The sequence below is a fragment of the Sminthopsis crassicaudata genome, chromosome 2, assembly GCF_048593235.1.
Source record: "Sminthopsis crassicaudata isolate SCR6 chromosome 2, ASM4859323v1, whole genome shotgun sequence".
In the NCBI taxonomy this organism is placed as follows: Eukaryota; Metazoa; Chordata; class Mammalia; order Dasyuromorphia; family Dasyuridae; genus Sminthopsis; species Sminthopsis crassicaudata.
This window is the reverse complement of record NC_133618.1, coordinates 364586026-364613542: the sequence shown is the minus strand read 5'-3', so window position 1 is coordinate 364613542 and position 27517 is coordinate 364586026. Positions and strand designations below refer to the sequence as shown.

Genomic DNA, 27517 nt, shown 5'->3' with positions numbered 1-27517 from the left:
CTAGCACTCAAACTCACACTCTAGCCACACCAGATAGCTACCTGTAAAGCCAGTCCCTTTTAAGGAATCTAGAGAAAGAAAAACAATACCTAGCCTTTTTCTACTGAATGACTATTGCCTCAAACAAACTGAGACCTGGAAAGACTTCAGCTTAAAAAGGCTAGTATGTCCCACTACATCTGGAGTCATTGCTAGCCTTCCTGACCTGTGTCTTGCCACTGGACTTTGATGACTCTGGAGGAGAGAATGAGTAAATCTGCATAACCCTGCCTCACTTAAATCCAATTCACTTGCAAGTCAAGACATCATCTTTGTGATGTCATTGGTCCTCTTTGTGAAGAAAAGATGAACAATAGCAATGATCCAAGGGCTTTCTCAAATCCTTTCCTCTGTTTCTAAGGTCTAGACTTCTATTGAAGAGTTAATACATAGAATCAGTTCTATAACTGCTGTATTGTCAAGCTCATATAGAAACACTGAGCCAGGGAGGAGACACAATCTTTTGGCAACCAGTATTTGTCCTTAGATCCCCCAAGTACCTCACCTGAAAGAAACCCAATAGCAACCCAGACCACCCTCCAAGAATTCCTTCCACAACCCAAGATAGGCAGCCTCCAGCTTTGCTAAGTTGGCAGAATTTAATAGGACAAATAGTTTTCAAAAAGAAAGCTTTTTCACAAAACATTTCACTCTGTTGTTACAAGGAAAAGATTTATGTTACAGCTTTTAGGACATCTGAACATGATATCTACATTCTCTCTCTTTGCTCATGGGAGAATGTGTTTCGTGATGAAAATATTTACACAGGAGGGTGAGCATGGTGGAGAGAGGTACCACCCACTGAAGCCAAATTTGGGCAGACTCCCACAAACAGTGTAGAAAGCATAAGCCTTCACTAAGAGTCTGTTTGTAGTTCTATTGTGAATGACCATTATTTATTAGCTTTATTTAAATTGTTAACTTTACTAGTACAGTGCTAAAATCCCTTCATTATGGGTGGGCCCTTGTGAGGAATTTTAAAACCTCTGCTAGGCTTCTACCACTGACCCCTCTCCTCTTCCCACACAAAAGCAACCCCCTAGTTTATGTCCTAATGCTCCAAATTGTGTGCAGATGCTACTACTATTGAATATAGCTACAGGAACACTCGTTTCTTCCTCAAGGCAGCTAGATGGCTCAGTAGATAGAGCACTGGACCAGAGTCATGATAACCAAAATTCAAATTTGGCTTTAGACATTTATGAACTGTGTGATCCTGGACAAGTCACTTAACCTCTCTGATTCCATCATCACAAGGTTGTTGTAAGGAACAAATCAGACCACATTTAAAAAGCTTGACACATTGTAGGCAATTTATAAATATTATTGACTGATATAGTATATGTTCAAAAAATACTTATTCCTCCCTCCAAAGTTCTTCCCCCAATGATAAAGTGGACATAATAATAAAAGCTAGCTCTCAGCTTGTTGGGAGGTTAAAATGAAGTAATATTTCTAAAGCACAACTCCTGACACATAATTGGCAGTATATTAATACTAATTACTATTATTATTATTATTACCTTATTATTCTTATTATTACCTTTACAAACCAGGACCCACAAAACCCCAGCCGTAAATCTCATCATGGAATCGTAAGATTCGGTCTCTCATCTCCATGCCTTTGCACAGGCAGTTTCCCATGTCTAGGACACACTCCCTCCTTGTCTCCACTTTGTCCAAGTCCCCATTGCCTTTAAAATAGTCGCAAGCGCCACCTTCTACATAGGGCTTTTCTTGATCTCTCCAGTTATGACTAGCCTTTCCCTCTTAAAATGATTTTTGTTATTTTGTACATTATATTTATTTTGCTCATATAAATATTGTATCATGTGCATGAAGTAAGATATGTTATTCAAGCAACAAACATTCACTAAAGCCCACTTTGTGCCAGGCACACAGTTCCTTGAGAACAGAAACTTGTTTCTTTTTTATCTCTAGAGTTCAGTGCAAAGCTTGACTCTCTTTAAATCCCAGATAAAATCCCACCTTCTGCAAGCAGCTTTTCTCAGTCCTCCTTAATCTCAATGTCCTCCCCTCCACCGGTTGTCCCTAATTTATCCTGTTTGTAACTTGTATATACACAGTTATTTCCATATTGGATCCTTCATTAGAGTAAGCTCCTTGAGGGCAGGGGCTATGTTTTTGCCTTTTTCTATATCCCCAGCAACTGAGAGCAGTTTTGGCACATAAATGCTAGTTGACTAACTAATAAAGACTTGTTGAATTTAGATCTAGACTATAAGAGATCATTCAAGCCAACTCTATTATTTTACAATTCGGGAAACTGAGGCTTTCAATGATGGTTGAAAAGATTACATTGATGCAGTTATGTGAACTTGAGCAAGTCTTGTAATCCTAATAGCCAGAATTAAAAAAATAAAAAGATTGTACTAGTGGTAACGAGGTCCTGGGTAACTAGATGGTGTTGACAGAGAAAGCCTGAAGTATTGATAAGATTATTATACTCCCTAAGGCAATCAGGGAAGGACTTTGATGGTGATCAGCTCAGCTTTACTACACTATGTGGAGGTCTTGAGTAACCCCCATCTTGCTGTATTCAGTTAGAAAGCCAACTTATGATGTCAGTTTCCCCTACAAATCTGCCCAAGGCCTGTGCCACCTTTGCTGTACCCCTTTTGGGGTACATTCTGTCTCATACTGTCTTTCCTCTCCCTCCTTCCCCCATGCCTGATGTGTCTTTCTCCTTCTTATAGTTAAGTAACTTGTTTAGAGTGAAATCCTCTATGGATTTAGTCTACCACTTAATGGCATACTCCCATTTCATGGTATTCCCCCTTCTACTGATTAATTGTGAGCTTCACTAGTGAATTTGTCTTTTCCTTTGTTAATTGTTAAGACCCTTTCCTTGCTAACTATATACTCTCCCCATACTATTTCATATTCATTACTTCTGGTGTCTATTTTAACCTCTTCATTTTGTCTATAACCTCTTCTCATAAATAAAAGTATTTTTGGCAAAGAGAAAGCCTTTGTGAATTCTCCACATGTGCCTTTTGTATTACATTTCATTTTTGAACTAGGAATTGCTACTGAGCCCCAACATTTGATGCCAGATCTCAACCAGGTCTCCTAGTTCCAAATCTGTTTTCTCACTTTAGTTACTCACCCAAGCGCTGCTCAAGGAATCTCCTACAGCCTAGTTTTCTACCATATGTATTCTCCCCATCTCTGCGATCTTGAGTGTATCTCCCCTGCCCTCCACCCAATGCACCAGACTTTGTTCTTCTCCCTTTATCTTTTGGAAAAGTAAATTTTAATGACTGATGAAAAACTAAAGTGATGAGCATGAACAGCAAACAGTAATGATTCACTAAACTTTTCTACTTTCCTACTTTTCACTTTAAATCAACAGAAAAATCAAATTGATCAAAATCAATTAGTCATTTTGGTTTCTTTTCCCCAACAAAAACTGCATAGTTCAGCAGTTGTAGAGTATTAAATACACATTTTTTTTTTCCAAAACCCTGAAAAGTTTCTGTGTTTTATGTATGTGTGTTAAGTAGTGTGTGTGTGATTATGGGGGGGGGGAGGGAGAGAGAGTGTGTTTTTATGATCTTAATGGCTAATGCGATCACCTACACTGGTTAGACCCGGAGTTTCTTTTCCCTTTTTTGCCACCCTGACATTTTGTTAATTTTCCCTTTTCTGCCACTGATATTTTGTTAATTCTCCTTGTAATGCCTTCACTTTTGAGCTTTCTCTCTTGCTCTTAATGCAACATGAAGCAAAGTCACCTGTAAGGTTAGCTCATTTTTGATACTTTGTGATTCATCAACTTGAAGAAGTACTTCTGCTTTATCTTTCATTTCACCTTCTTGTAACATTTTCAATAACTGAGCATTTCTTGCTTTTACTTCTTTATATTTTGCCTCCCACTGAGTGATGTTATTTTTCAATTTCTGAATTTTCATCATCTTTCCTTTCAAGTTCCAACTTTAGTCTTTCAAGTTTACCTCCTGGCTGTGTTCATGGGCTATACGATTATCTGTTCTGTATCTGTTTGCTGTTCTCTTCTCTCTTCTCTAATAAGAATTTTATGAACATCATCTTCCAGTCTTTTGAAGACTCCTCCATCATGTGATAAAGTCTGGGAAAAACTCAATTCCTCAATTTTTTTTACTAAGGTGATCTATATTTGCTTCCGACTTAAAGTCTTTCAGTCACAGTGTAAGTGGTTTGCCTTTCCCTTTATGATTCTTTTTTTCTTTTTTATTCATACCTTTTGATTGAGGTAAAGCATTTTTCTGTTCGTTTCTTTGTCTCCACTCCTGCCAATTTTCTTCTTGTAGGTCTTTCTGTACTGAGTTTGGGAACGAAAGCTCACATTGAGAGCTACAAAAAACTACTTGGGAGGATTTCTGGGGAATCTTCTTAAAAGTAATATTCTTAAGCTCATTTGCTTCACAGTGCTGCTGTTCCTTCTTTTTTCTTTCTTCTTTTCATTTGTGGTTGGCTTACTTAGTAAACCTCTTAGTTTCCATAGGTCTAAATATTATCTCAAATGATTTCCAGATCTATATATCCAGCCTTAACCTTTTTCTCCTGAGCTATAGTTTAGAAGCACTTTTTGATATTTCACACTAGATGCTAGATACCTCAGAGTCAACATGTCCAAAACAAAATCTTTCTTCCTAAATGCTCCTATTTTCTAAATTGCACTTTATTCTCAAGGAAAGTGCCATCCTTCTAAGTGAGCAGGCTTGCAATGCAGTTCCTCTCAGACTCATTCCATATAACTAATCTGTTGCTAAGTAATATTATGCCTAGCTTAACAACATCTCATATACATCCCTTTCTCACCATCTTGGTGCAAGCTCTCATTATCTCATACTTGAACTATTGCAATAGACATCTATTCCTCCTTGCCTTGATTCTTTCTCTTCATCAATCCATCCTCTACTTAGCTGCCAAAGTGATTTTCCTAAAGTGCAGATCTGACCATGTCACTAGGTCACCCTCTCCCCATTTCCATAAATTTCAATGAATCCTTATTCTCCTTGGAATCAAATATAAAATCTTTTGATTGGCATTTAAAGTCAACTTGTCTCCTTCCAGTCCTATTATATGTTATTCCCAATCATTTACTATACAATCTAATCACCCAGAATTTTTGTTTATTTTGAGAGGTTTATTTTACTGTTCCTTAACTACAATATTCTATTTTCTAATTTCATGTCTTTTCACTGACTGTCTCTATACCTGGAATGCTCTGTATCACCATTTATTGGGGATATTATAGAAGAGGTTGTTGTATAATACTGGTCTCTGAAGTCTCTGAGATTCTGCAATTTTCCAGTCCCCTTCCAAGAAAGATGCTTATAAAAAGGGGAGCCCAGAGAGGATAAATGCTAATCCCAAAAGGGATGACTGTCTAATTGTAGAAAATTCTGCTTTTTTATGGAATGGGCCTTCATAATCCAGTAAGATCCTGGAACTCCAGCCATAGTTCTCATCAGGGCTGAGAATATTTTTTTGTTGTTGTTCACTATGTCTTTAAAGGAAAAAAAAAAAAAAAAAAAAAAAAAAAGCCTTCCAGCAGAAAATCAGACAAACATTTCCTCAGAAAGATTGGGGCAAGATAAGGTTCGGGTGTGGCCCTTCTCTAGCTGAAGAAATATTCTTGGGGTGGAGGTATTATAACTATTGTTCCATACTCAGTCCACTGACTATGCCTAAAAAGAGAAAAATATCTTAAATTGAGTCAGAAGATGTAGGTTTGTATCTTAAGACTTGTGTGACCCCCTGGAAACACTTCTCTATCCTCAGCCTCAGTTTCTTCAGGGAATATAAGTATTTATATACTTTAGCTCCCAAGGTTATGGTGAATAAATCATTTGGTAAATCTTAAGGCACTAGGGAAATGGGAATTGTTACTGTTGTTAACATGCAAATCTAGCCACGTCACTATGACGCCCTTCACTCTTTTCAATAAATTTCAGTGGTTCCCTATTATTCTTATTTGGAATCAACTATATAATCTTTTAATTGGCTAGCAGATCCAAACAAAACCCAATTCTGAGCAAGGGGCTCAGAATTCTTCTGATTGGATGGCCCTTCTCTTTAAAGTATACAGATGACTTCATGAAATCAGACTTTTATAGTCCCAGATACAAAACAGGACCCTGCAGCAGTATGTAGGCTGTTTTCCATGGCAGGAAGTCCCTTCATCTTCGGTAAGCTTACCCTCACCTTGGCTTTTCCTCACACACTCGCCCATTGCCAAGGGAGAGTAATTCAGCCATTGAGGCCATTCATTAACTACATAATTATATACATAGTACATGTGCTCTCTGAAAGATGAAGAGAGAATAGGGAAAAGGCAACATTATCAAGGAAGGAGAAGGCATGCACTGAGGCAAGAAAATCTCTCAGAAAACAAATGAGTGATTTATAAAATGCTTTATAATATATATATATACATATATTATATATATAACAGATATATATCATACATATAATATATGCAATAATAATAATAATCTCATTCTCATTTTGTGGATGAGAAATGTAAGTTCCAGAGGGATTAAGTGATTTCCCCAGTATCACACAGCCAGTAAATCTAGTTCTTCTAACCTCAAATCCAAAACTTTTTCTACTTCATAGTGTCTCAGGTCCCATTTATTATACTGGGCAAGTCTCTGCATATCTAGGTCTCAGTTTGTTCATCCTTAAAATGAGGGCATTGGAATAGGCAAAGAGTTCTTTCCAGCTTTGATGTTTATCAACTCAACCTCAGCTCCCATGAGGAGTCAGTGAGCAGTTCTATGAAATGCCATTGATGTCCTCATCTCTGTGGTCCCCTCAGGGACCAAGGACAGGGACCAGCAGTAATAAGTGTGTTCAGGCTCTTTCTATAGGCCTATGTGACCTTTGCTAGCCAGGTGATACTTCCCTAGGGTGTGTTTAGACTTTCCTACATTCCTTCCCCTTCCCTAAATGCAGCATGAAGTTTTCCTGACCTCACTGAGGCCTGCAGCCAGCAGCACAGCCATAGAACTGAGCAGTGCTGAAAGTCACTGCTCTGGGGATGACCTGGATCAGGCCTTATGGGAACACTCATCAGAATTTGCCTCAACAGACAGGACAGTGACGTCTTAGATCAGTAAAGAAAGCCTTCATCCAAGAGGCAAGAGTTTTAGCAACCAGTCTATGAATATATGATCCTAATTTTTTTCTTTTGCCAACTTTCTTCTCCAACTATCCCCAAGGCCTCAGTCTTCCCATTTGAAAAATGATTGGATTGAATTAGATGATTTCTAAGATTTCTTTTGCCTCTGACCTTCTATGTTCTACCTTTGCAAGGAGAGGTCCCAGAGCCAAACCTATATTTATATAGGTTTATAACTTAGAAAAAGGAAAATTTGTAAGAGGAAGGACTGTTTGCCCTTCTCTGTAACAAGCAAACAGCCAAGAAGCAACAGGACTCCAGATGGTGTGCAGGTGTGCCCTCAAACCCCTCCTGTTCTGATCCCCATCCCTGGCATGAAATCTTTTGCTAAACACCAGTAGCCCCTTAGAATCTCATATGTTTTCTGTTATTCAGTCATTCAACCAACATTTCCTGGGCATTATAGACAGGACCACTATGGCTGATTCCCTGAATTCAAAGGACTCACAGGCAAGTAAAAAGAGGTAAAACTTAACTACAGTTAACTATGAGAGGCAAGAAAGGATATGGGCCATAAAAGTTGAGACCTTGTTCTCTATAGAGCATACAAATACTATTAATATGAAGAGAAAATCATTTCTCATTGTTGGGACAAGGAATACTGTCTGGAAGAAATGGCATTACAGCTGGTCTTTGAAGGATGAAGAGGATTTCATCACATGAAGTCATGTGAATGGGTGGGTAGAGGGGAAAACAAAGAAAGAATGTATAGTCCATAACATCTGCAATGCACCTGCCCATTTGCTCCTTTTATTTCCTATCTGAGAGAGGATCCCTGATATTCCACCGGCTGGCACAACTGATTGTCTTGAAAGCCAACAACAACAACAACAACAACAAAAGAAGTATTGCTGTTATTTAAGGTCATGAACTGGTTTTCTGTACATCCACTGCCTGTATATCCAGTGCTTCCTCTCCAATATTCTGCATCCCTAAGCTCATCTTAATTTCCTTGAATGTCATGCTACACTAATAAATATCCCCATATCTATGACATCTTAAGGTTTACAAAGCATTTTCCTTACAACAGCCCTCAGAGGTAAGTAATAATAAGATTATATTATTATATACCATTCTCATTTTAGAGAATCATTGAAGCACAGGGTCTAGAGAGACAGCCTTAGAATCATGCTGTCTGTGTACACTCTCACAAGTCACTGATCTTCAAAAGTCCACAAGAAACTTGGTATAGTTTTATTTAAATCACAGAGCAGTACCTGTTCACCTGGAGACAGAGAATTCCCCTCTCCTTCCCCTTCCACATGGGAAGCATCTTATAACCAATGAAATCACAAGTTTGGTTCAAAAATAAATCCCTATTCTATATGAGGAATCTGAAATTAAGAGAGAAGTGATTTTTCTCAGGTCATCAAGGAAAGATGTGTTCAATCTGGGAATGAAATCAAAATTCTCAAACTACTATTCTACATAACCTCTAAGAAAAGTAACTAAGTTCTCTTCCTGCCTTCCTTACTCTGGTTTTTTTCTGGGGCTAGATGGGATTTTTCAAACATAAACTCAGGACCAAGTTTTCTTTCCCTTCCACAACTAACCAATCTATATACCTTGCTTCCAACCCCTTCCTACTGGCTCATTTACAGGTTACACTTTTCCCTGCAGAAAGTCTGTGGTATTGGGTGTAATTCCAGGTTACTCCAACTTGGGTTCATGTTGTGGCTTGAAGAATCAGTCTCATTGCTTTGGAATTGGTCCCTATATTCCTTCCCCACACCTTCACCTCTTGTAACCAGAGAACAGAATTCCAGATTTTGAAAGGTCATGTTTTCCAGTCCCCTGCCTCCAAGAGGCAATATATAGTCAGTATATCAGCATATAGACCAGGAAGGATCACTCTAGGACCCCTGAAGCGCAATCTAAGAAGCCTGGGTTATTTATTACCCACAATGCCATGCTATCCTGCCAATCATTGGCTGCACAGTTGCATACATAGCATATGTATGCTCTCTGAAATAGGGAGAGGGAACAGAGGAACAAAGAGCCACTTTATTTTATTTGATCTACCCAGCTCTGCTTTAGTTAATGAGTCTTATTTCTTGAGGCAATAGCACCATACAGTGAGAAAGGTCCAAGACGAGATGCTGGATCACCTAACAATTACTTGCTTTATCTGCAAGTCCTGTCCGTCCCCTCTCCAGCTTCAGTTGCCTCATATATAAAATGAAGATATTTGACTATATTACCTCAAAGGTCCTTTATTATGTTGTAAGGTCTCTTTTAACTCTGGGAATTTTAGAAAGAGCTTTAAAAGAAAGCCTAACCTAAAATCCTATTCACTTTAGGGATTAGTAAATGTTTATTATTATTATTATGTAGATTTCAGATCTGACACTTTAGGGCACACCTCAAACAATCCTATAAAGTAGCTATGGTAAATATTATTTATCTGTTTTTTATGGAAAAGGATACATTCCTCTGAACTTCTCATCATACCCTGTACCAGATACCTCTCCCTCCATCCCTTTACCACCTTTCTACTTTTTTGTATGTATTGTCATCTCTACTTGAATATAAATTCCTATATGTTTAAAGGAATTGCACACATTTAACCTATATCATATTGCTTGGTATCTTGGGGAGGGAGGATGAAAAATTTGGAACACAAAGTCTTACAAAAACGAATGTTGAAAATTATCTTTACTTGTATTTGGGAAAATAAAATACTATTGAAAAAAATATCATTTCCTTCAGGTCAGGGACTGTCTTTCTTTTTGCCTATATTTATATTCCCAATACCAAGCACAAGGCCTGGCACATAGAAACTGCTCAAAAAATGCTTGTTCACTTGACTTGACTTTCTTCAAATTTAATATTGATATAGAACTTTGCTCTAAATAACCAATGGTCTGACTGCATCTAGGCAACTGATCTGTAAATGACACTCACATACTGTCAGTTAAAATATATATATATAATAAAGGGTTTTTTTTTTCCTTTTCTCTTTTGCATTGTCATTCAGTGCCTGCTATATCCATCTACTCCTGGCTCATTTCTGGAAGAAAGTACGGATGTTATGCGGGAAATAAAGCTATTGTCTATTGTACTTTTGTCTAAGCTTCTTTCACTTCTTAGCCTTGAGCTATCATTTCTATCCTGCTTTTTCATCATCATTCCCTCCATCCATCTGGGCCTTTTTGTCACAAAGTGCTAAGGTATATGTTAACTTGGTTTGGAGGAGCTTATCACATTTTTCAAAAAATGTTTCTATTTCTTTTACCTCCTACAACAGAAAATAGCACTTAAATTGCAATTAACTTATCCATGATCTTTTTGTTCATGCTTGTCATGAGAGCTGCAAGAGAAGATTCTTACATATCTTGTTCTGATTGTATACATACTGTCACATTAGAATGTGAGCTTCTTGGGAACAGATTGGTTTTGACTTTTCTTTGCATCCAAAGTACTTAACACCATTCCTGGCATATAAAATGTGCTTAATTAGGGTCTGATACTTGACTGATTGATTTTTGTTGCTTCTCCAAGAAATATCCTGGAGTCACCCTCCCTTTAAACTAAAATTTCTGGTGTCTTCTAGTTTCATTGATTGTGACAATGTCAATATTGATGTGTTTAAGTTCCTCCTGCAGGGTATCAATTACTTTGTCTTGGGACAAAGATTTCACAGAATAATGACATCACAATCAATGTTTAAAGACCATCCACAAATTGTGTGGATTCTTGGCATTTTCTACCTACATTTCCACAGATCACCATCTGGCATTTTACTTTGTTTCATGGTCTGACACAGGCAGAGAATCTTATCATCTACTTGATGAGTGTTTAATAAACACATTGACTGCTGTGAGTTGACAGTTCAGGAGGGAGCATAGAGCTAGATCCATAGGCACACATGGAGAATAAATTGGCAAACCTGATCCATTGTGATGGTCCAGTCTAGCTCCTCTGAAGGGTTCAGAATAAATCCTTGTCAGGATAAGCAAGAGTCCTTGCCCCACATTGGGTGCCAATATGTAACGTGCTGTTATCTCCAGAGACTGCCAATCACTCTCTGGTCTAGAGGAGAGACTTCTTCCTCCAGAGAACCGCCTCAAGTCTGGCCTAGAGCAGAGACTCTCTCTCCTCCAGAGAGCCGCTCTAACTCTGACCTAGAACAGAGACTCTCTATCTCTGGAGTGCCGTCCTCTTTTATCCTCCCAGAGAATGGGCGTGGGATAACGCAAGGGCTTCTGGGAAAAATTACTTCAACCAATGAACTTGCTCCTCCTAAGCATGCAAGCTCCTCCCCTAGGAGTTCACAAGTAAAACTCCCAGTAAAGGCCAGAACTAGAGAATTGTTAAGTACTGACTTAGCACTTAGTAAGAACCTAATATCTCATTATCTCATTAGCACTTATTAAGAACCTAACAATCCATGAATATTAAATCCTATGCCTAGATTTGTTTATTATCTAAGAAATAATTCAACCTGTCAAGGATTAATCAGTGAAGGCTAATCAGCTTGATGAGGTAAAAACATTCTTCAAGGAACTCAATGATCTCACTGAGAATGGGCCCTTAAATCTTGACATCCAAGGATGGTTTTAATAGGCTTAGGCTACTGTGGATTGGGTCTATAAAAAAGGACTGAGACCTGCCTGATTTACAATAGAAGTAGCAAATATGTAGTCCCAATCAGGTAAGGAGCAAAAGCAAAGTGGCTTGATCTGCAATATGCCCTCAATTATATAGCTTTTGAGAGGCAGTAGCCCCATGAGAGGGAGGAGACATGTGATCCAAATCCTTGGATATAAGAAGGGAAGGAAGACAAGGTTCCTGGACAATGCTGAGTTCCAAGGTTTGACCTTTTTAGAGAGAAGAGCTTCCGAGGCCTCTTAGAAAAACATCTTGTACACTATTACATATTTAACATGTACAAGACTGCCTGCCATCTAGGGGAAGGGGTGGAGGGAGGGAAAGGAAAAGTCAGAGCAGAAGTGAGTGCAAGGGATAATTTTGTAAAAAATTACCCATGCCTATGTTTTGTCAATAAAAAGTTATTTTAAAAAAAGAAGAAAAAAAAAAAGATCCTGAAAACCAGCTTCCTACTGAAGGGCAAGAAAATCCCCAAAAGTATGAGTCTTTTAGAGAGAACAGACTAAGTAAATAACCCCAAAGTTCAAGGAGCCCCAAGAACTACCATCATGAGTTATTTGGATGGTTCAGCTCTCCTGGGCTGCCTCTCTAGTATCCCCAAGTTTGTTTGACCACCAAAGTGAGCCTAAACCTTTAGGGTAGTACTGCAAGCAGGAGGTCTGCATTAGAGGAACCAGTCCAAGAGTTTTTTCAGAAACTCATCAATGTCCAGAAAATTTGACCACCCCCCCATTCCAGGAGACCATATCATGTGACTTTATCCTCTCCTGAACTACCTGTCATAACTATTGTCTCTTAATACTAACTCTCTAGTTTAAAGCTTTTTCTTATGAATCAGTAAATCACAATCCCCTTAGTCCCTTTACAAACCCATGGGAACAAAGGAGATCAGTCAGAGAGAGGGGGTTCTTAACCCTTTTTTATGTCACAAATCTCTCTTGGAAGTCTACATTCATAATTGAAGGAAATGGTCAATTTCAGTTAGAAATTAGTGAAAATAAATATGTATTTTTCCCATCTGAGTTCACAGATCCATCTTGAAATCTATATGGACAGTTCAAGATTCTGTGAACCCCAAATTGAGAGCTTTTTTGTAAATAGAGAACAGCAAAAAAGAAAAGCACAAAGAGATAGCTTTGGTCATCATCCACAGAGGGTGAGATGGACACTCCAGCAATGGAGACTGAAAAGGATCAGTCAAAAGAGAAGAAATCTGGGAAGAGAGTGCCCTAATTTTAGGATTGTGGAATTTAGAAATGGAAGGAAGTTTGTAGTCCAAATTTCTCAATTTATAGACAAGAAAATTTTGTCCCAGAAAAGAAAAGGGACATAAGGTTAACCATCAGATAAGTAGCAGAGCCAGTACTAGAACCTTTCTCCACCTTCATAGGTACCCACTTTTCCTAAATAGATTCTTCAAGAATTTGAATGAGAAATACCTCCCAAAAGAGGAGAAAAGATTCACATATGCAAAAAATGTTGGTAGCAGCTCTTTTTGTGGTGGCAAGGAAGTAGAAAATGAGTAGGTACCCATCAGTTGGGGGATGGCTGAATAATGGAATATTTTTGTTCTATAAAAAAATAATGAATTGGCTGATTTTAGAAAGTCCTGGAAAGACTTACATGAACTGATGCTGAATAATGCAAGCAAAACCAGGAAAATATTGTACACAGCAACAGTAGGATTGTGCAATAACTAACTATGATAAACTTGATTTTTCTCAGTAGTTTGGTGCTCCAAGTTAATCTCAATAAACTTTGAATAGAAAATGTCATCCACATCCCAAAACAGAACAAAAAAAGTTCCCAGGACAACCCTCTAACAGGCATAATTTCTTAGTGCCCCTGACCAGAGCTAGCCTTACCAACAGGCAAAGGACAGAGACAGTCAAATCTCAGAACTAGAAGAGGCCTCAGAGGACATCCATCCCTAAACAGGCATTCCTATCTATAATGTCACTGAGAAGTAAATGTCCACCCTCTACTTGGAAAACCCCTAAGGCAGCCTAATTTATTACTAGACAGCCCTTCCCCTCACTGGACTTTAACTTCCCTTTCTCTAAAATGGAAAGACTGGATAAAATAGTTGCTAAAGTTCCTCCACCTTTAATAGTGATAAATCTCTGATTTCTGCCTGGCACATTGAAGAGATGAGGAAGTTGGAGCCAACCAGATGTGTAATGTTAATGAGATCCAGTGGGTAGCAGATTGCCTAGCCCAGTAAGGTCAATGAGATCCTGGAGCCAGAACTTGGCAGGAGATAGTAGAAGAGGCAATCCCAAACCCAAAGTATACTGGAGCCAGAAGGAACTCCAGAAGCCATTTAATCCAACTCCTTTGATTTTGTTTTTTTTTGTTTTTTTTTTTTTGTTTTGTTTTTATAAATGTCCTCATGTGTGTGTGAGCCAGATCTTCTAGGAAAGGAAAAGACAGTCAGGCAACCTGTACCACCATCTAAGGCCAGATAAAGCAATCTTCAAGATCATAGTTTTGTAACAAAACCAACAACAATAATGATTATATGCTCAAAAAACTTTTGGCAAAATACAGCACCCATTCCTAGTAAAAACAATAGCAAGCATAGAAATAAAAAGATATCTATCGAAAACTATCAGCAAGCATTATTTGTAATAAGGATAAGCCTTCCCCAAAAAGTCAGGGGTGAAGCAAAGATAATCATTATCATCACCATTACTCAAAATAGTACTAGAAATGTTAGCTATAGCAATAAGAGAAGAAAAAGAAATAGAACTACAATAGGCAATGAAGAAACAAAAATATCACTTTTTGAGGATATGATGGTATACTTAGAGAACCCTGGAGAATCAACTAAAAAAGTACTTGAAATAACTTTAGCAAAGTTGTAGGATATAAGATAAAACCACATAAATTATCAGTATTTCTTTGTATGATCAACAAAGCCTAGCAACAAGATATAGAAGGAGAAATTCCAGTTACCAAAACTGTAAACAACATAAAATACTTGGGAGTCTATCTGCCAAGACAAACCCAGGAACTATATGAATACAATTATAAAACACTTTTTATACAAATAAACTCAGATCTAAACAACTGGAAAAATATCAATTGCTCATGAGTAGGTTGAGCCAATAAAATAAAAATAACAATGTTCCCTAAACTAATTTACTTATTCAATGACATACCAATCAAACTACCAAAAAATTATTTGATAGAGCTAGAAAAAATAACAAAAAAGTCATCTAGCAGAACAAAAGGTCAAGAGTATCAAGGGAAAAAAATACAAAGGAAGGTGGCCTAGCAATACCAGATCTCAAATGATATTGCAAAACAGTAATCCCCAAACCTATCAGGTACTATCTAGAATGAGATATCAATAGAATAGATTGGATATGTAAGACACAGCAGTCAATAACTCATAGTAATCCAATAATAAACCTCAAAGACCTTTGAGATAAGAACTCACTGTGTTGACTAAGACTGTTAGGTAAATTAGAAAAAAAAATAGGATTGAAACTAGGTATAAACCAATATTTTACATCATATACAAAATGTAAGCTCAAAATGGGTGCATGATTTAAACATAAAGGATAATGCCATAAGCAAATAAGAAGAGCAAGTCTACTGTCAAATCAGGGGGAAGGAAGAATTCACAAACAAGAGATGGAGAGCACTACAAAATGTAAAATAGATAATCTTGATAATATTAAAATAAAAAGCTTTTTACAAACAAAACCAGTGCAACCAAGATTAGAAGGAAAGCAGAAAGTTGGGAAACTTTTTAACAAGTGTCTCTGACAAAGACTTCATTTCTCAAATATGTAGAGAACTGAGTCATAATTATAAGAATTCAAGCCATTTCCCATTTGATAAATAGTCAAAAGATTTGAACAGGAAGATTTCCGATCAGAAATCAAAGCTATCTGTATTCATATGAAGAAGTGTTCTACATGCTATTGATTAGAGAAATGCAAAAACAACTTTAAAGTACTACCTCATACCTATCAGATTGGCTAATATGACAAAAAAAAAAAAAAAAAAAAAAAGGAAAATTATAAATGTTGGAGAGTTATGGGGAAATTGGGATACTAATGTACTATTGGTGAAATTGTGAACTAATTAAACCATTTTAGAGAGCTATGCCCAAAGGGCAAACAAAATGCAAAGGGCAAACCATATCTTTTGATCAAGCAATACCAATGGTCTGTATCCCAAAAAGACATTGTTAAAAAAAAAAAAAAAGGAAAAGGATTTATGCGGGCAAAAACATTTATAGCATCCCTTTTTGTGGTAGCAAAATATTACCAATTGAAGGGATACCCATCAATTGGGAAATGGCTGAACAAACCCAAGCTCTGCTACCTACATGACCTTGAATATGCTATTTGCCCTCTCTAGAACTATAAAATGAAGAGGTTGGACTAATGACTTAGATCTAATGTCCCTTCATCTCTAACATGGCAGAATGTGTAAAATGCTGGTTTTAGGAAAAGCTGGATTCAAATCTGTTATTAGAAGTCCAGAAGTTTCTTCTTTAACCATTTCTTTTAATAACCCCATATCTGGTTTCAGAGCACTAAAAGGCAGGAAAGAGTTTGTTCAGTTACATTAATTTAGCTCCTCTAAAGCAGCTTTTCCCAACCCAAACTCTATCATAAATAATGAATATTTGAATTCTCTATGGGGGTTTCACTACCTTCAGCTAGGGACTTCTCAGAGGGGAGCTATAGTGTAAAGAAACCTGAATTTGGAGCCAAAGAACTAGTTGATATCTTGGCTCTGCTATTTACTACCTGTGTGAACCTCGGTGTGTCATTTATCTGCTTGAAACCTTTGTTTCCTCAGTTGTAAATTAAGAGGCTTAGATTAAGATGGCCTCTAAATTCCCTTCTGACTGGATCTGTAATCCAAACCTCATCTGATGTGTTTCCAAACAGACACATGGATGAGAAAGGTGAACATGATAGAGAGTAGAAAGAGAAAGAATTTGTTTTTAAATGTCTTAAGAAATAAAAGAGGGTTTTTTTTGGGGGGGAGTAGTCAAAAGTTGTGTGACAATTTGGACAAGGTACTTAGAACCACTGGGCTAGTTGTTGTCCCATAGCTCCAAATCAGGGGTGGACTAAAGAGAACCATAGCATTTTGCCATTTTGGTCAAGTCTCTTAATCTTGTCGTGCCTCAGTTTCCTGATCTATGAAATAAAGAAGTTGGCAATTCCTTTCAGTTCTGACTCAGAGCATATCTCTAAGACTGGGTGTAGAGCATAGGCCCCTTGCCTTCATGGGGTGCTTCTTTGTACCTGTAGTTCTCCACCAGAAGGATGGACTAGGGATGAGGACTCAAAGTAGTAGAAGGTACTATGTGGAAGAATAGAAAATGCAAGGGCTCATAGATCCTGTGATTTCAATAGTTTAAGTGTGTATCTCTTCCATGGTTTCTGTATAGAAATGTGGCTTCCAGTGGGGAATTTGGAACAAAAGATTTTGCAAGGGTCAATTTTGGAAAAATTACCCATGCATATGCTTTATAAATAAAAAGCTTTAATTAAAAAAAAATTGGATTCAATACCATAGCTAGATGGTACAGTGGAGCAAGCACTGGGACCTGGGGTCTGGTTCAAATCTAGCCCCATTTAATTTCTAGTTGTATGGCTTTGGACAAGTTCCTTAGACCTCTGTTTACCTCAGTTTCCTCATCTAGGAGAAAATAGCAGTATCTATCTCCCATAGTTGTTGTGAGAAACAAATGAGAAAATATTTGTAAAGTACTTAGCAACAGCACTTGGTATATATTATGCTTAATAAATGCTTGTTTCCAGTTAGTATTACAATCACCTTATCCTCATCTTTTATGATGAAGTTCAGATCTCCTAAACCCAGTTGCTACCCTGATATTTATTGTTTACATTTAATATTCTATCGATTTTTGCACAGAAAGATACAATGAATTGGGTTTGGGGTTATTTTTGTTTTAATTGCATTTATTAAAGTATGTAAGAACATCATCTGTAAGTTTCCAAACAACATTTCAGGGGCAAGTCCATAAGAAAACCAGATAATGGGGAATAAATATACCTCAGCCTGTTCTCACATGATTTGCCCATCTCTTTTGCTAGGTCTCTATTTTTGAAAGCTTTTTATTCCTTCACAAGTTGGAGAATATTCGGTTTGAGGACCCCTATCAAAAATGTTGGAACTTAAATGTATTTAAAATTTAACTTTGTTTTATTTTTAATTTAATTAAAATTTATTTAATATTAAAGTTTAAACTTATTTATCATTTTATGAAGAGATTGTGGCAACACTTCTGTATTTAATTGTGGTCTGATCTCAATACAGTTTATAATTGGAATTCTCAGGGATGTTTTGAGGTCTGAATCTGTAGTAAAAAAATATGTTTGTCATCTGTTAGTTTATGAGTCAGTAAGCCTCTGGCGCCTAATTCTAGGAGTTTGCTTGAATCTTGTTAGGTCTTATATAGATTCTAAATTCTTTCCAGCCTTCAGTGACAGGGTTGAACCTTCTCCACCAATTCTTTCTATACTCTGAACCAATCACTGAATCTGAGCTCCTTAAAGCATAAGCTTGTTATTTTTGGTGGCAAAGACCCAATCCTGAATTCCCATCACAAACTCCTCTTTTTTGGATAAATCTTCACGAGCCAACCATTTGTTTCATCATTATGATTACAAAATCTTTGACCATAAGCAAGTTTTTTCTAAATTTAGGCAATGCCTCAGGTTCCACATCTGCCAAATAAGACAGAATATTCCTTATTCTGTTTTGCTTTCAAAGGTGGTCCTAAGGATCAAATAAAAGAATAGCTGGAAATCTCTTTATAAATCCTAAAGCAATCTAGTTATCAGATATTGTTCCGATTATGGCATATGGACAGAAATAGGGTTAAGGCTAATGTCCTAGGTTGGCAAAAGACAGTTCTGGGGATGAAGAAGTCATCGCAGTTCTGCCCAAAAAAGTCAATAGCTACAGAGGAGTAGGAATGAGTCTGGACGAGGGAGACTGCACGTCTGCCCTTCTTGGTAGAGAATTCAGGTCAAGCTGGGATGACATCATCTCTCAGGGCTTGTGCGATAGCCAGAGCCGTGGGTTTACAGGAATTGCCATTGGAGAAGTAGCATCACACTGGGGTGTAATAAGCTCTCTTCCCTGCAGGGAATACCACTAGTCACTAGACCTGGGTGATGGTCCCTCATTGGTTCTCCAGCTTCAGGGCTTCAGCCCAGAGTGGGGCAGAGGGGAGCACCTCTAGGGCAAAAAGATTTCAAGGGCAGGAAGAGATTTAATTATAAATGGACCATTCTAAATGGTATCTGAGGCAGTAGGAAACAGGATGGAGATCTGTCTAGACATCTGATTATCACAGAATCTCAAGGCTAGAAGGAACCTCAAAGACTTCTTTTTTTTTTTTTTACATATTAAAATATATGTTAAATCCAATATATAAAAACATATTTATTTAATTATCTTACTGCATAAGAAAAATCACATAAAAAAAGGAAAGAAAATGAGTAAGAAAACAAAATGCAACACAAAAAAGAGTGAGAATGTTATGTTGTGATCCACACTCAGTTCCCATAATCCTCTCTCTGGGTGTAGTTGCCTCTCTTCATCACAAGAAAATATCTCTATTTTTATTTCTAAGTTTTCTAAAGGGCAATAAATCTTCATGCTCTTTCCTCTCAGCAACTGTTTAGGACAGTTAATGCCAATGCCATTATCCCATGTTACAAAAGAGGCAGACAAATGGTATACCCATGGCCACACAGAAAGTGGCAGAGACTGTATTGAAATCTAAATAGAGGATACAGATATTTTTCCCATTTTCCCCATTAGTTTAGGAAGCTAAGAAGGAAATTAGCTATCCAGGGACACACAGAATTCAGTTCTAACTCCAAATTTGTCACCCTTTCACTTTCCATGGATTCTCTTTTATAGGAAAATTTTTACTTAAGACATGGGCCTCATAACTTACATAGATATTTCCATTAATCTGATGATTAAACGATTTTTCCTTCCTTCCAGCTGAAATGCGTTTGAAAGGGATGTGTATTTGTTCTAGTTCCTCCAAGCCCATATAGACCAAATTTCCTTCCTCTTCCACAAGACAGCCCTTTGGATATTTGAAGATGTCCCTTCTCTTCTTCAATATCAATTCCATCTGCAGTTCAGGCATTACTGTGCCTATTTGACAGATGATAAAGCTATAGTTAAGTAAATATGAAAGCTAAGATTTGAGCTCAGATCTCCTAATTCCAAGTCTCTTGTTTTTCTACCATACAAAGAATGAATGACTGAACTTCATAGGATCCAATCAAGTGGTCCAACTACCCAGTTTTCTTCTAGCCCTAAAACCAAGGCCAGGATTCATTTCCATATTCAGGAATAGTGATTGAAGGAGAATGAATCCTGCTCTTTTCCATATACGTTTGAATAAGCAAACAAAGCCAGTTATTTGTTTATTCCTTATCCATAGGCAGCAACATCAGAAATTAGCAATGTTTTGGTGATAAACTTCCCTGGCTGACTTCCTCACAAGTAAAGCCCTACCAGGTTCTGACTATTTTGGCTAGAAGAGCCTCAGGTCCTAACCACCTTTCCACTCTTGAGACCTAAATGAAGGCCCTACCTCTACCCCAAGATAGATCTTCGCTTGGCTAACTAACCCAGAGGAATAAATTTCTTTCACTCACAGGCCTTCCCCAGCACAGTCCTGTCTATCTATTTATTTTAATCTTGCTATAAAGAAGGATGATTCACACAGAGATTATCTCTTTCACAAAGAAGGAAAGATATTTGCTCAGAACCACACATAGCAGGTATTAGAATTCAGATTACCTAAGTAAACCTGCTGGTCTGCTGTGGGTAGAATATTGAGTAGAGTGCCATTGTAGGAGATCAAAGTTAAGAAAAAACAGGGGGATCAGACCCAGAGAACTTTAACACACAGGATTTATTATTACATGATAAGTGCATTTTACTGCTTTTCAGTCATTTTCCATCATGTCCAACTTTTTGTGACTCCATTTGGGGTTTTCTTGGCAAAGATACTGGAGAGATTTACCATTTTCTTCTCCTGCTCATTTTACAGGTAAGAAAACTGAGGCAAATAGAGATAAGTGACTTGCTTAGGGTCACATTGCTACTAAATGTCTGAAATTTGGACTTGAACTCAGGTCTTCTTGACTCCAGGCCTAGCACTTTATCCACTGAACAACCTATTGCCCTGATAAATGCATTAGAGAGGTACAAATAAGGTATCATGTGATATGACTTACATAATTGATTTAATGAAAGCTCCTTAAGGTCAGGAACCGTTTCATTTTTGTATTGGTATACCCAGCACTTGAAGATTCAGTCTTAAGGGAAAGGCTGAAAAATAAGGTGACCTTTCATTTGGGCTTTAAAGGTTAGATGGGCCTATCTACTAAATGTAAATCCTCTCTCTACAGACAAAGGAGAGGCTAAAGTAAGATTGCAGTCCTTGAGTACACTCTGAGCTTTGAACAGCTTCAAAGAATCATATCAGCTGCTGAAAATTTCTGCCCATTCCTCCAAGCAAGAACTAACTATATAACCTCCTGTGAGTTTATGTCCCTCTCCTCCCCTCTCATTTGTTTCCCCATCTCTAAAATGAGAGCATTCTACTAGATGGTCCTTCTAACTCTAAAGACACAGAGCAAAGCTGGTGACAGAGAAGCTGAAACGGGAGCAACTGCTTCCCAAGAGAGTTAAAAACTGCTAACTCATCCCATACATAGAAAGAGAGCTTGGTTTGGAGCAGGAAAACCTGAGTATAGGTTCCAAGCCCAACCCTGCTGAGTATGCCTAACTTTGGACAAGTCCCTTCTCTCCTTGAACTAAACTTATATCCCTTACCTAAATCAAATGGAATTGATAACATGTGCATAACTTAATTCCCAAGGCTGTTTGGGAGAAAAATTCATTGTTAGACTGAAAGTACTATATCAGTGGGAGTATAAGTTAATCAGCAAGCATTTATTAAGTACCTACTATCACTTCAGGCTCTGTGCTAATCAAGTGGCTACAAATAAAGGCAAAAGATAGTCTCTGTTCTGAAGTTCACAGTATAATTTTTTATTCTCTTTATTACTTGCCTGGCAAAGTTTGTCCCCTATTCCCCCTCCAATGAATCCTTCTGAGGGAAATGAATCTGTTGATAATAGGGTTGGTTAGGAGGTTAGAGTCTTAAGTGTAGAGAATGTGGAAAAGATCATTAGGGAAGAACATTTACAGGGATACAAAGCCTTAACTGAAATAAGCATATATAATAATAAATAAATATATTAATATAGAAATATATTTGTTTTAAATAATTATATACAAATAATAACTAATGATTGGAGTTAGATTTTTTTCCCCAGGGCAGAACAATTCATCCTTCTTATATGTAGATTTGATGCTCTCTCCTCCAAATCTTCAGTGAATTCCTGTTGTCTCCCGAGGAAGGCTCAAATTCTCCGACCTGGCTGGCATCTAACTCCATCCATATCTTACTTGTACAAAGTGGTTTGCATGTCTCCTCCATCAGACTGTGAGCTCTTTGAAGCCAAGACAGTGATTCTGCCTTTTTTTTTTTGTATCCCAAAGTTTAGAACAATTTGGGGCACATACTTAATAAATTACTTCTGATATGTTTAGAAGAATTGCACATGTTTAATCTATATCAAATTGCTTGATGTCTTGGGGAGGAGGGAGGGAGGAAAAGAGGAAGAAAAATTTGGAACATAAGCTTTTGCAAAGATGAATGTTGAAAAATGTATGTGCATGTATTTGTAAAAATAAAATACCATTAAAAATTTTAAATGACTTTTGACTATCTGATGCCACCCATCTTTATTAGTCTTATTTATTAACCTCCTATTACTCTTCAGCTTTTAGACAGTGACTCTGCTCTTTCTTCTTTGTGTCTTTGTCTGTTATTTCTAATAGCCACAATGTCTCCCCTTTTAAGGGCTGACTCAGAAATTATATCTTATGCAAAATCTTCCCTGATGCCCTTACTCTAGAAAGATTTCTCCCCACACACATACTACCCATAATACTTTGTCTTATTCCCCTATAATGCACTTAATATTGTGTTTTATGGTCATCTGTATTTGTACTTATTTGTACACCAGATTGTAAGTTCCAGGAAGAAAGGAATAGTGCCTTACATAAACTTGTATCCCTCTCATTGCCAAGTACAATGGTTTGGTTTTTTTTTTGTTTTTTTTTTTTTGCATATTGTAGGTACTTAATAAATATTTATTGAATAAATCTTTTTCTAGAACTCTCAGACATCTGATGAGCACATTCCACTTGGCCTTTGGGTTACTGACCATTTTTTAATTTATCTAAAGCATAGCATTTATATATCTGTTTCCAAAGGACTTTCCAAACCATTCTCTCATTTGAACCTCCCATTGGTACTGAGAGATGCAGGACAGAGATTACTGTCCCCATTTTGCAGAGAATTTAAAGCAATGCCCACAGAAGTAAAACTTAGTCAAAGTCCTAAGTCCTTGACAGAATCAAAACTAGAACCTGGATCTCTAGAATCACAGAGTAAAGCTTTTTCCAAACTGGATTCCTCACCTACATATGAGTGGCCAAGTCAATAGCCTTGGCCCCTAGTTCTGTTGAGCAAAGATTTAATATTGTGACCAAAAGAAAACCATTGAATAATTTAAGACAATTTCAATAGACTTGTGATGGAAAGATCCATCCACATCCAGAGAGAACTATGTAGACTGAATGTGGATCAAAGCATACTATTTTCACGGTTTTTTGTTGTGGTTGTTGTTTATTTGCTTGGGTTTTGTTTTTTTGTTTTGTTTTGTTTTTGTTTTCCCTCTCTTATGTTTTTTCCCTTTCGGTCTGATTTTTCTTGTACATGTTTAACTTATATCATATTGCTTGCTGTCTTAAGGAGGGGGAAAGGGGAAGAAAAGGAGAAAAATTGGGAACACGAGGTTTTGCAAAGGTGATTGTTGAAGCTATCTTTGCATGTATTTGGAAAATAAAATACTATTTTTAAAAGATTAAAAAAGAAACATCATCTATATATTTTATATGTTAATAATAAAAAGGAAGAAAGAAAGAAGGAAGGAAGGAAGGAAGGAAGGAAGGAAGGAAGGAAGGAAGGAAGGAAGGAAGGAAGGAAGGAAGGAAGGAAGGAAGGAAGGAAGGAAGGAAGGAAGGAAGGAAGGAAGGGAGGAAGGGAGGAAGGAAGGGAGGGAGGGAGGGAGGGAGGGAGGGAGGGAGGGAGGGAAAGGAGGGAGGGAGGGAAGGAAGGAAAGGAAGGAAGAGAGGGAAGGAAGGGAGGAAGGAAGGAAAACTTTAGGCAAAACCTGATCAGAGAAGGCAATATCCCAAGGATAATGCTCAGGAATAGTTATAACTGATTTTTATCTATCCAAAATTGTCTCATTTTAGCATCGCAGCAACCATGTGAGATCAATACTTATGGGTTTTATTATTCCCATTTTGGGAATTGAGACTCAGAAGGGTTAAATGGCTTGCCCACAATCACACATCTTGTAAGAATTAGAGACAGCATTCAAATCCAATGTCTGGATTCACAAACATTCTGTCTGCTACATAGAGTTCCTTCTCAGGGGTTGAGGACAGGTCTCTGTCAGGGCAATCCACATGCAGCCAGGGTATCCATGTTGTGCAGTCCAGAAGAGGAGAAGGAGGAGGCAAAGGAGGAGGAGGAGGGGGAGGAGGAGGAGGAAGAGGAGGAGGAAGAGGAGGAGGAGAAGAAGCAGGAGGAGGAGGAGAAGCAGGAGGAGGAGGAAAAGGACAAGGATGAGGAGGAGGAGGAGGAGGAGGATCTGTTTACAAGCTTCTTGCCAATTCTTGACTCACTTCTGTATTTGTTGCTATTGGGAACCTAGAGATTATTCATGACTCACCTTGGTTTTTTGGGATCTAAGGGGAAAATAAGCCAAAAATAACAGAAGTTTTCTCCTGAGGAAATCTTGGCTGGCAGTAAGTCCCGGGAACATCAGGGAATGAAAATTTTATGAGTAAAAATGGGAGGCATTTGGAGTTGTTGGAAGTAGAAAGGGAAAAGGGAGGAGGCAATTCCTGTGAGAATAGCCTCCCTGTAGAGAGAGACTTATCCTGGGAGGCAGGCGAGAAAACCAGAGGAGCAGGGCCTACAGTATAGAAGGAAAGTCTACTTGGAATTAGGAGATATAAATTCTAGTACTGACTACCACTAATTTTGTTTTTTCTCTTTTATGCAATTTTATTTATTTTTTAATAATAGCTTTTTATTTTCAAAATACATGCAAAGTAATTTTCAACATTCACCCTTGCAAAACCTAGTGTTCTAAATTTTTCTTCCCTTCTTCCTCCTAGACAGCAAGTAATCTAATATAGGTTAAACATGTTGCCACTAATTTCTTATGTGACATTAAGCAAGTTATTTCCCCTTTCTTGAATTACAGTTTTTGCTTCTGTTAAATGAGGATAATAATACTTGCCTGTCTTCTCATGGGATTGCTGGTAAATTTAAATGAGAGAATGTGTGAGGAACTTCAGGAGGTAGGGGGATGGCAGATGCCCTGGGAGTCAGATCAGACAGTTAGGAGTCCTTATTATATCCCTGACACCAATTTTAGGCATTGATAGAGGCTAATACTAATCAGCCATATTTCATATTATTCTCCTCCCTGCCCCCAGCCCCACTGAGATCACTCCACTCCCACCCACCTCATAGCTTTGCTTAGATATGAGATGAGCCCCCTCTTCATCTCTCCCTAGCTTCCTTCAAAGTCCCATTCAGGTACCAGCTCTTCCATGGCTTCCCCATCATCCCTAACATTCTCTCTTTTGAAATCATTTTGCATATAGTCAGCAAGTTAGAAAATATCACTTTCTCCTATCTAGTAGAATGTAAGCTGTTTGGGGGCAGGGATGATTTTAGTTTTCTTTTGTCAGTGTCTAACACAAGGCCTTAATGTTTAATAAATGTTGAACTGAGTTGATTTGAATTATGTCCTCTCTTTATGTCTTAGTGCCTCAAATCTTCCCAGCAGAGCAGTAGTGAAATGTGTGAGAGTCATGGTCTCATAATTAGCATCAAGGCTGCAAGGGACCTCAGCCATCTTATTTAACTGGGGAAACTAAGGCCCTACAAGAGATATTTTACTGAGACTTAGGCACAGAGTAGGAAACTAGGCATTAATGGTTGCACCAGTAGTAAAACTCAGGCTCCTTAAGCCCTAGGCCCAATATTCTACACAAAACATATATACATATATCTTAATATACATATATTTAATCTGTGAACTTCAGAGCTAGAAGCGTTCTTAGAGATCAATGAAGGTCGTAGTATACTCTTTCCCTTCAAACAAAAGCTGGATGACCCTTTCTCAGGAATGTTGAGTCCCCTTCCATCTCTGAGATTTCTGATTATACATCCCATTGCAGTTTCCACCTCCTCCCATCCCATTATATAGAGAGACTCAGAGGAGTTTAAGAAATTGTATAACATTGAAATGCAAGTCAGCTTACATTTCAAGAATACTATATGAACCTATTTCAGGGAGTCATACCATAAAATGAATCATATCATTTATTGGGAAGAAGAGGATGCAGGGAGAACAAGGAACTTGAATCACACGATCTGACGATTTAATTTTCATCTTAATGTCTTGAGTTTTTGACAGAATATTGCTCAGAATGTTATTGGTTCTGTCAGCTATGGCATAGCAGAGACAGCTCTGGGTTTGGAGACCTAAGCATAAATCTTTGCTCCTCTCCTTATTTATTTATTTAGGTGAGGTAATTGGGGTTAAGTGACTTGCCCATGGTCACATAACTAACAAATGTTAAATGTCTGAGACCTGATTTGAACTCAGGTCCTCCTAGCTTCAGAGCCAGTGCTCTATCTACTGTGCCAACTAGCTGCCCCTCCTTTCTTCTCCTTATTCTTTGACCTTAAGCACGTCATTTTTTTCCTCTCAGGGTTTTTAAGATTCCTCCTCTATAAAATGAACAAGTTGGACAAGGCTTCTTCTGGCTTTAAATCCTATGCCCATCAAAGCTAGAACAAGTCACTGGGAGCTGGCTTTGGGCCCCTCAGATTCATCCTTGTTTACATGGAGCAGACATTCTCAACCTGCTGGGATTGCTAATGCTTAGAGACCTTTTATGGGCAAAATTCCCATATAGAGAGGGCTGCCTGAATTCTCACCAGGGAGAGAACCCTGCTTTTTCTTGTCCAGACCAGTAGAAATGGGCACACTAGCATTAGCCAAAGGCTCAGAAACAAATTGCTCCAGCAAAAGAAATTTTCACAGTTTGCACTCCTTCAAAAGGATCCTGAGAAGACATTTAGAAATGTAAGGTGACAAGGCTAGAAAGAATCTTAGAGCATAACTAAAAATACTAATCCTTGCAATTCCAATAGACTTGTGATAGAAAGCGCCAGCCAGAGTAAGCTATGGAGACTGAATGTGGATCAAAGATTTTCATTGCATAATATGACGAATATGGAAATATATTTAGAAGAACTACACATGTTGAATCTATATCATTATTTTATATATATATATATATATATAGTTATCTTGGCAGGGAGAGAAAAATTTGGAACACAAGGTTTTGCAAAAGTGACTGTTAAAAACTATTTTTGTGTGTATTTAGAAAAATAAAATACTA

General features: G+C 37.7%; 1 protein-coding gene and 1 pseudogene across 6 annotated transcripts in view; both read right to left on the bottom strand.

Annotated features, from left to right (window-relative positions):
- The window catches only part of AHNAK2 (AHNAK nucleoprotein 2), a 118042-nt gene that overhangs the window by 35130 nt on the left and 55395 nt on the right, over positions 1–27517 (bottom strand). The gene's annotated exons all lie outside the window — the stretch shown is intronic.
- On the bottom strand, positions 3694–6305 carry LOC141556330 (G kinase-anchoring protein 1 pseudogene; annotated as a pseudogene).